Below are 10,247 nucleotides of genomic sequence, written 5' to 3' on the forward strand. Positions count from 1 at the left end.
GAAACAGACGAACAGACGGGCACAGCACTGCATAAGCACGAAATGGATCGCGCAGATCGAAATGCAATTTGTGTGACCTCATACCGTCCGTTTAACTGGTTCAGGAGGGGAGGGGAAGGAGGATGGATGGTAATTTAGAGAGATTTATGCTCGACTGCTCCATCGTCCGGTATCGCCCGTGGTCAGTGAACTGAACAGTGCGTCCTCCTACCACCCTCGTCCTCGGTGAGGGAGTAGAAAAAAGGTATTCAAACGCACACAAACAAACAGTAGTGTGTAGTGGTAGTAGTGTGCATACACAGAGACAGCAAAGAGGATGTGACGTTGGCACAAACAAAGAACTGAAAGGATGGATGCTGATCGAACACATCAATTGGGTCAATGCACACACGCGTTCGCAGAGGTTTAATTCCGGGGGTGGAGGATTTTCATTTTCGTTCAAGCTTTTCCCAACGAAAACAGAACGAAGAATGGAAAACACACCGGCAGCAGCAGCAGCAGCACCACCAACAGCAACGCAAACAAACATCCCACACTCTTTTCCACCCGGAAGAGTGGGGTTGGAGAATAGTAGCGGGTGCGTATCCGTTGTGTCACGCCCGGAAAGGGGCGGCCACGAGCACACGAGAGGACAACGCTAACACGATTGCAAACAGTGGCAATGAAAAATAACAAAGCTGTGCCATATTTTAGCCACCACCGGGGTGGCGGCCACGGCCTGCTTTTCCTATCTGACAGCTAATAGAAACGCCATTTTGATAGGCGCTCCACAACACGCCGCAACAGTCATGGCCTGCTACCGCTGGTGGATGGAAAGCGAGCGAGCGTGGAATGGCAAACGCTAGAAGGATGGAAGAGGAAGAGAGGTTTTTGGGTTGGGGGGGGGGGGGGCAAGTCAATAAGCACGTGGGATGATGGCGTACGCGAACGCGCGCGCCAAGGCCTTCGTCGTCCTTCCAGCAGGCGTCACGATGACGGCGGACCCCTTGTTGGCTACAAATTTAGGGGCGCAACCCAGTCACTCCCCCCCCCCCCCCCCCCGTCGGTAACAACGACGAAAGAACGACGTCTCCGGTTGGCTATAATTTCCGTCACATCACTAAGGAAAGGAAGGGGAGGGGGGGGGGGCAGAACCCACCCACCAAAGCACGGCGACGACGACGATGATGGAGGCGGGCGCTCATAAGCTTTATGCTTTGTTGGACTCCGTTCGCCCACCGCGTCTTCACCGCGCTCCAATCTATATTTATATTCGAGCCCCGGCGGGCGAAGGGTGAGGAAATCTTTCCGATTTCTTTCGATTGCTCGAATGGTGCGCCAGTACCTAACCAGCACTCCACCGCCCACCCCCACAAAAACAGTTGGCCGATGACCGTTGAATATACATCGAATCGTTTCTTCGAATAAAGGTGCTCCGGTTTTTTACGATCCGATCGGTTCGGCGCAAGCTGCTTGGGTCCGAGATTTGGACCTCGTCCATGTCACGTTATCATGTTGTAGTCAAGCGTGCGAGGGTGTGTTGGATCCACTTTTACTTAACTTTACTGCACGTTCATTCGCTGGACATAACGACACAACTCATCGATTTGTGATTCCTTCGTCCTCGGAGGCTCGGTCGCTCTTCGTCTTCCGCTTATCATTATCGACTTGAATGGATACAGAAGGGCAGGGCAGTGAGGAAAGGAGTGGGAGGTCCATGGGCAGCCCAGTTTTATTTTTATCCCGCGCGACTGGCGCCGGCACTGACGGCCGGTTCACCGATTGCGCCATAAAACGCACGTTCGTTCGTTCGTTCGTTCGTTCGATCGTCTCGTCTTAGTCCTTAGCGTCTCCGTTTTGCGATTGCCTTCCATAATATCTTTCATGATGCCGCCATCACCAACACTACCACTACAAAGGCACACCATCGTTTTGCAACGTCTGTGGAAACCTCCACGTGGTGGCAGCATAAATTATAGACCGAAGTGAAGCGGCTTCGGTTCGGACAAGGAGCCATCCGGCCATGGGCGAATGGATGGCAATTTCATTCAAAATGCATGGCCAGTTGGTTCGGACGCATGGTATTGACGCACACAGCGAGACACACCGAGACCTGGGCCGGTCAATCAATCATTACCATGAATGGAATCGCTTAATAATTCAGTTGCACCTTGCCTCACCATAATGCCGGTGGTCGATCTGACTTCTGCGGTGCCACGTGGCTCTCTCAGGGCATCTGGATTTGCCAAAACATACACACGCTTAATGTACCATTTCTCTCTCTGTCTGCCTGGAAGCTAACGTCTTTTGGCGCATAATATTTCATTATCTTTTCTAACTTATAGATGACCGACCGTTCATTATCACATCATCGAAATGCCGTTACCGCGGTTAGTATTCCATTTGAAATAATGTCCGCAAAAGTAATTCCAGATAGCATAGGTCCTGACCCGGGGCCGTCCCAGCTGTAGGCGATAATCATAAAGCATAAGGATGACCTATGACCCAATGGAGCGTAAATGAGAGAGCGAGAGAGAGCGAACGCGGGCGAGCAAGCGAGATAATCGAAAAGGATTATCCAAACATTGAAAATAATTAACCCAACTGACCGCACGGCCCGGCACCGTGGAAGCGGAAACGGGCGCCAACAGTGGTCCAGCTGTACGAATGATTCGCGTTCGGAGCAATTAGTGGAGGAGGCATCCGGGTGCCGCTGTCCGCTTCAGGCCCCGGTCCACCAGGCTTCGGTCGAGCGCGCGAGTTATTTGATGAGTTTTATGTTGCTTTGGCTGTGTTGGATGGGTTTTTGGACGATTTGCGGTGCTTCGATGTTTCCATTCGAACAAGTTCTCCGCTTTCCGGTCAACCTGCCCCCCACCCCCCGGCCGGGGGTGGTGAGCTGCTGATTTACAATTCCACTGGGCCACCAGTGCCGCTGATTTGTGGTGAAGCAGAATCCGGGCTTAGTGTAGATGATTGAAATGTGATGGTGGAAAAGCGAGTTGGCGAGAGAGAGATAGAGAGATGGAAGAAGAGAGTTGAGCTCATCACCAGCAGAGCGTTTGCTGGAGGTAAAAAAAAGATGTTCCTTTTCTCTTCCTTCTTTTTTCCCTGGGTGAGCAATTTTTGATTCTCGGTTGGGTCTTTGCTAGTTTGTTGAAGCAGAAAAGCTTGAGCCACTTTGACTTTTCCAGTTCGTTTGTTGCACTTTGCGGATTTTGCTGTTTAATAAGATGCTTTACATTTTTTTTTTCAGTGAATAAGTTCAGGATTCTTAAGCTCATATTAGAATGCAGATTTAAGTCCAGATGCAGATTAATCAACCAGTTCGTGGGCCATATCATAACATAATTTGGAGGTGTTTGGCTTTATTAAATGCTTTATTAATGCTTTTTTGATGTAAATACAATTCCGAAACTGGTCACCGCGACGGGAAAAAAGAAATAATGTAGCTACATTGCCAAAATGCGATGATGGAGGCGCCAGGTAACCGGTACTTTCAGGTGTTTTTAATTGCAATTTAGATAGCAATAATCCAGAGATCTCAAACTCAATTATGTGCTACATATTGGAATGTTTGAAAAAAACCTTTTATCAATTTTTCGAACTCCGAAGAATAGAAGAAAATTATATAGCACATAAAATTAATGACCAAACTTAGCATACCGATACACCGTGGACTGGGCCGCGAGTCTGAGACCCTTGTTTTAGATGGTGCGTAATCCTATGCATGGCACCTGCACCAAACTGCTGGAATACTTCGTTCTACTGTTAATATTTAAACAAAACATAACTGCACTTTACTTTCAATTGCTGCCGAGACAAAAAGCCGATGAAAATTGCAAAACTTCGACGCAATCGAAGTTGATGTTTCGTTTCTGGTTGGATTGGTTTTTTTTCTAGAAAGAAAAACTCTTGCTCCATTTTGTCCCCCAAACCATGTGGAGCTCGGAAATGAAATTATCACATTATCCTTCCTTCCCGATTCAGTCGCCAACGCCAGCTTGCCTACGATTGAAATAAATGTGTCAACATCACATTCCATAATTGTTTTCCAGCGAACCGGCGGAACGATCAGCGGCGGCGGCGACGACGGCGAAACACACGAAACACAATCGGGAAAAATGAATTCCAAAACTGTCACCACGCTGTTGTTGGCGAAGTGGCAAATGGAGAAGAACAGCACCAACGCAAGGGAAGAAAACATAAAATCCAGACAATTGCTGCTGCTTCTGCAGTTGCTGGTAGTGGTGGCGGTGTCGCTGTTCGAATGAGATGCAAATTAAAAATCAATGCAAAGCCCCGCGCCCTCCACTGGGCACCGGTTTGTATCTGCTTGTAGCCATCACAAACCGGCGACTGTCGATTGTGTTTGCTTTCGCTGCTGCACTTTGCTAGATTCTCTTATATCTCTCTCGTCATGCTAGTTGTGTCTACTGGTCTATGTGATGATCGAGAGCAAGCGCGAGTTTCTTATGAACTCACTTCGATTTTCCTTCCTTGTTGGCTGCTCCTTGGATTCATAAACCAAATGAAAGAGTGACATTCGGAGCGGATGTGTCAAACACACGAATCGTGGTAGGCGACGTTCTTCGCAGGGAACAGCGCCACAACGACTGAAAACGCAAGTGACATTTAATTTCTAATTCAATACGGCACCATGCCAAAAAGGGTCGCGGACGTTGGCCGCGGTACGTTTGTGCGAATCAGGGCGAACATACAGCCGCACGGAGCCGCCGTTTCACAACTCGTTTGGCGTGGAAATGGCATGGAAATGGTTTGGAATAAAATTAATTTCCCGCACTCGGGGCCCTCGGCACCGCCTGCTAGGTCCATTCCTTGTCCGCCTCAGTTGAAGCGCAAGCGAAGGAAATCCCATAGTTTGCTGACGGATTGCAACAACGGACGCATATAAAGTTTCATTTCGCCCTCGCCCTCGCCATCGCCCTGCCCGGGAACATTTGCACGATTTGGGATGGCGTCTGTTGAGCGTGTAATCGTGCGGAAGGGATAAGCTATTCTCCTTCCCCGTGACGTAAGGCGGTTGGCGATGCGAGAATGATCTCCAGCAATCGCACGCTGTTGCCAGTGGCTGCCAGTGCTTCGACCGGGGCTGGGTGTAGCTGTGGTTGTCCGAAGAGCTGTCCGGGTTGCGGATTACTGTTTTCGAGCCTGCGTTTTCCATGCGGTTGACTTTGAAAAGGGGTCCCTGGAAGCGCAATTTTAGCCGGTGCTGGGTGTGGTCGAATGTACATCGCGCGAACGGTGTGCCTTGGAGATGGAAGTTTTCCACCAGCGACCTCGCTTGCTCGCTTGTTTGTTTTCCTTTCGTTCCACCATTTTCTTCCGCTGGCTAGCAGCAATTGTTTCGTGGGGGGCGGCGCAATCGACAGAGGAATCGCGCGCGTGTTCACGGACGCACGGATATTTAATTGTGATGGCCACCATTTTGTCCCAAGAGAATGAGAGAGGAAAGAGAAAGAGAGAGTGGTGGTGGTGGTGGTGGTGGTGGTGGTTGCGTGACTTCGATTAGCCGGACGGAAGTTTGTGCGCGTGATAAATGAGGTATCCACACGGGATGAGGATTGCGTAAGACAGTAGATTGGCAAAGGACTAGTAAGTGGCGAGCAGGAGGAAGCGAGGCAGGAACTCAGAGGCAGTGGAGAAATGTTGCTGGAGGACCGCTAGAAGTTATGGGCTAAGCTGTGAAGTTATGGGGAAGCAGATGCTTCCGAGGAAAGCATCAATAAATAAGCAGTAGAATCATCGTAGAAGGCGAGGGAGCCAGTTGGCAGTTCATGGAATATTCGAGTGTTCTGGAATCATTTGAAGGTTTCTTTTCGGACGAATGGCTGTCAATTTTTGGACAGGAAAACAACGTCACACCCTGAAAAGCTCAATTCTCGGCTCCAATGTACTCACTAGCGTTCGCCAAGGAATCCAAGAGGTAGAATTGAAATATATCGTCCTATCTAATGGCCCTCGGATGTGCCCAAACCTCAACCACAACCTGTAACACCGTCCCGTCCCCCTCATAATTGGACAGTGGCAGCAACAGTTTTCCCTGTTCGAACAGATACCAGTTAAGATGTAAATACGTGCGTACCTTGTGTGCCTTCGCGTACCATCAAGATTAGTAGCGGTGGAAGGCTCGCGTGCCTTCCAGAAACGTGCCAACCAGCAGCTGCTTCTTGTGTCCGCTACGCAACTACGCACAAAAGGATCCATTTGTCCTCCCGTCCCCAGATCATGCATCCCCCACGCAACCATCGTAGCCTCTTTGCTCTTTGCCTCCTCCATAAAACCGCGTACACTTGTAGCGTAATGAAGAGATGGCCCATACGCACCAGAGAGGGCCTGGGAAGAGGTGTGAGATGGGAAGGGTAATTTTCCATTTTTGCAACAGCAACCGGTACCGCAGTCACATCCCGGAAGGTAGTAAAGAGATAATGGCCAGCGATATGATGTGCGTGAGAGTGAGGAAAATGTGATGAGAGCCGAGATAGAGAGAGAGAGAGAGACAGGCAGAGAGAGAAAGAGAGAGACAAAAGTACTACACGAACTCCTTTACGAAACGAATGACGGCATTGTGTGCCACTAAATGCTGGCTGGCCCCTTGGGTGAACAGAAGAAAATTCAATTCCTTTGGAAGGTTTTCCAATTTTACCTTGGCATCATTTTCTCCCGTTTTGGACGATTAAGCTTGTCTCCTTCCCGTAGGTCTTCCCTTCTCCTTTGGCTTCCCCTCTTCCTGATGCTGTTGTTGTCGTTTAGCTTGGTCGATTTCGATTCAACGAAAAAGGGATATTCCTCCTTTGTTATGCTCGCACACCCGCAACGGTACACCCGCACACAGCTCGCGAAAGTAGTGACGTAGGAGAGCCCGAAACCGAATGAAACAACCGCCCCCCCAACCGCCGGGGAATGATGACGTGAAACCACCAGCCACCCACGCGCACACGAGTATCACCGTGGCGTCACGAGTATCGAGGGAAGCGAGAAGCAAACCCCGCACCGAATTGCGAAAGAAAACAATACACAGACACACAAACAGCGAGACGCGCGCGCGCGCACACACAAGTACACTCACACGTAACGGTACACAGCGTTTGCCACAGAAGCTGCAGCTGCCAAGTGAAGTGAAAACCCACGCGTTACTGGGATTCGCTTGGTTACTTAAAAGCAGCGCGTTCCTGCGAGCGAACAGGAACCGTTCTCGGTCTCTCTCGCTCTCTCTCTCTCGCTCCCACTCTCGGGGCTAGTAGCCTACTGGGGGGGTAGAAGCGCTTGATGACGTTGCTCGCTCAGCGAAATGCTGACTCTGGCTGTCGCCCGGAGATGCTGTTGCTGGTTCGCTGGTACGTTCAATGGTTGCTTTGTTAAGAGACGCGAGTGTGATTCGTTTTTGGACTGCGATTGCGATCGAATCCAATCGAACACATTATCCGGGAGTGGTTTGTGCTGTAATCTCCTGGACTGGATGGTTCTCCGGCCGTGGATTTAATCCTCTTCCCTGCTTTGTGTGTGCAACAATATCCGGCTCAATTAGTCAAAACGCACACTCGCCCGCGGTCGTTCATTCCCGTCCTTTGCGCTCTCTGGCACACTCTGGCACACTATTGGGGTTCTATCCGTCTCTCCTACACACTCCTCGGACGTACGGCCGTGCCGCGTGTCGAGTCGTTCGCTCGGGTTCGTGGCCTGGTTTGCCCTAGTTTCCGTCTACTGCTGCTGCTGCTGGAGCTTCCGTGCAACACACAAAACTGTTGTTGTTGTTGTTGGTGGCACTGCTTAGTGTGTGGTGCGTAGCAGCATTCTTCACCGTCGAGTCGGAGCTATCAGGTTGCTAGCAATTAAATCGAAGCCGTATTTTGCTTGACTCGGGACACGCACGCCCGCACGCACCGGGGTGAAGAAGCAGAAGTGGATTCTCGGGGCACACTCTCACTCACTTCCGCGTGACTCAGCCAAAAACGACGCACGTGCACTCCGAAATAGATGTTCCGTTCGACTGCGAAAATTGGATGGAAAACGGATTTTCCTGGCACACACACGATGGCCGAAACCAGAGAGTGAGAGAATGCACGAGAGCAAATGGCCAACGAGAGAGAGAGAGAGAGGATGATTGGGTCCATCGCACGACGACGCATTAATGATGTACTCTGCCGCTCGCTAAGCCGATCCTGAACATGCCTTCCATCCAGCAGATGCCAGGAGGAGAAGGAGGTAGCATACAATCGCGTGTCACGTTCTCTTGGACGTCGTGGTCGGCGCGTCGTCGTCTTTCGAGAGAGCCAATTCCGACCAAGGGGGTGAACAACGTTCTCATCTCTCTGCCCGAGGATGCCCGTGGTTTACCCATCTCGGTTCGGTCATTTTCCGAATTTCCCCGTTTCTGCGGACGTGCTCGACCTCGATGAACTCGACGAGGAGGAGTTTCGTAGAGGAGTTCATCTGTTTGTGGTATTTTACACATTTTCATACGCACTCCAGTCCTATCAATAACATAAAAGATAAACCAACCAACCAGGTCGGTGTGCCAGGAAGCAGAAGTTTGTGGTTAGAAGATTCTCTTCCTAGGGCTTTCCGGTGCCGGATGAGAACAGCAACCATCGTGGCAACCAATGATACCTTGATGAGGAAACTTTTTGCCATTTTTTCCGCCGTTCGTAATGTCACAAAAACTCCAAACGAGTTCCGAGGAAAGCGATGGCCCTTTTCTCATCCCAACAATGAGCATGATAATTGAATGAAAATAGAATTAATCTCCTCCGAGGTAGAGTGGCAGAGAACGTGAACAAGGAACGCACGAATGCGCGTGGATGAATGTCGTCGATGTTGTCGGGACCGGGGAAAAATGAAGTCTACGGAGTCTGCTTGAGCTCCAGGCGCTCTGGGTAACAGTCTTTGGGAAAGGCCAACGTCTCTCTCTCTCTTTCTAATGGCTGGAAAATGGGCCAGCGGATTAGGAAGTAGCGACAATAAGCGGAAAGCAAGTTATGAATGAATACGGTGGTTTTCGCGCCTCTCGCACGCCCGACAAGCAATGTAACGGTGCTGCTAGGTCACCGTCACACGGTAACACGTGCGCACATGTGCTGTAGTTGCCAACCGTGCTACCGACGCTGGATATGAAGTATGCTTTCGTGACATGGTTCGTTAATTACATTTACTTTTGAAACTCTTGGTGTTGCTACTGCTAGGTGGGTGGTGTTGCTGATTTGCAACACTTCATTCGCTGAATCTAGGTAATTGCTAATTGGATTGGTTGATGATGACAACTTGCTCGCAACTTCGCAATTCCGTGCGTGGAGTTTTTTATCTCTTTTGTCAGCTGGTTGAGCTTGTGCTTACCTTGTAATTGTTTGTTTTTCTTTTCTTTTCTACTCTTTCTCCCTGCTTACTAAGCAAAGTCCGGTGCATGGTGCTGATCGATAATTCCTCGTTTCGAGAATGCGCCTACTTTGATCGCTTCACAGTTCACCGACCCTCGTAGTGGAACAACAACAACAACGAACGGCGCAACAAGAAAGACCACTGGAGGGCACACTCTCGACACAAGTGGACCCCCGGTCCACTACACACTCCTTCTGCTCCCTAGGACACTTGCTGACGTAAGCAGCAGCGATCGTCCGCGTACCTTCTGTGGGGAGAGATTTTTCTTTTAACCAAAAGACGAAGGCGCCTCCATCATGCCCTTTTCGGTTCTTGTCTCTTGCATAATCAAGCACCAGGGCTTGCATGCTGGCGCGCTGCCTTACATAATGTGAGCGCATGTTGCTTCCCCCTCTGGCTTTGTTTTCTGTTTTTTTTTTATATGCCACGCCACGCCACACCGGCCAAAAAGCTCCAGCCGTGGCGCGTTCAATTGAGTATAATAATTCCCGGAGACCGGGCTATAACGTCACTGCTGTGTCGACTCTTCCCACCCTAGCGTGCTTCTCGTCCACCTGTTTAGCACTTTATCGTTGCGCGCCCGGTTACCGAATTTCTTTCCCTTCGTCATCATCGCACCGCAGCAAGTAGTAAGTGGATCCGTGGTACACCCGGACCTTCAAACTTTGTTAGTGAACTGCTCGCGCCCGGGAACTTTACTTTCACGAGCTGAGACTAGACGATGGAGGTGATGCCTCCGTGCGGCTACCGGTAGCCGAAGAGAAAAATGGAACGAATTCTGGTGCCGTGGGTGTGGAAATCGAACGAGAACGAAGCACATGCGGTGCCCTGAAGGAACTTTAAATTGCTTTGCTTTATACCCGGCCACGGGG

At 50.2% G+C, this 10,247-nt stretch overlaps 1 protein-coding gene across 2 annotated transcripts in view; it reads right to left on the reverse strand.

The window, feature by feature from the left end:
• Positions 1-7,974, reverse strand: part of LOC126569158 (uncharacterized) — a 39,990-nt gene extending 32,016 nt beyond the window's left edge. Inside the window, exons 1-2 of one of the 2 annotated variants that reach the window (XM_050226075.1) lie at positions 7,802-7,974; positions 6,647-7,106 (exon numbers count right to left, since the gene is read on the reverse strand). The gene's annotated coding sequence lies outside the window, so the exon portion shown is untranslated. Of the gene's footprint in view, positions 1-6,646 lie in introns of both variants that reach the window. The other variant, XM_050226074.1, reaches the window with a different exon arrangement.
• Between the last annotated feature and the right edge of the window lie 2,273 nt (positions 7,975-10,247).

Source organism: Anopheles aquasalis, chromosome 2, assembly GCF_943734665.1.
Source record: "Anopheles aquasalis chromosome 2, idAnoAquaMG_Q_19, whole genome shotgun sequence".
Lineage (NCBI taxonomy): Eukaryota > Metazoa > Arthropoda > Insecta > Diptera > Culicidae > Anopheles > Anopheles aquasalis.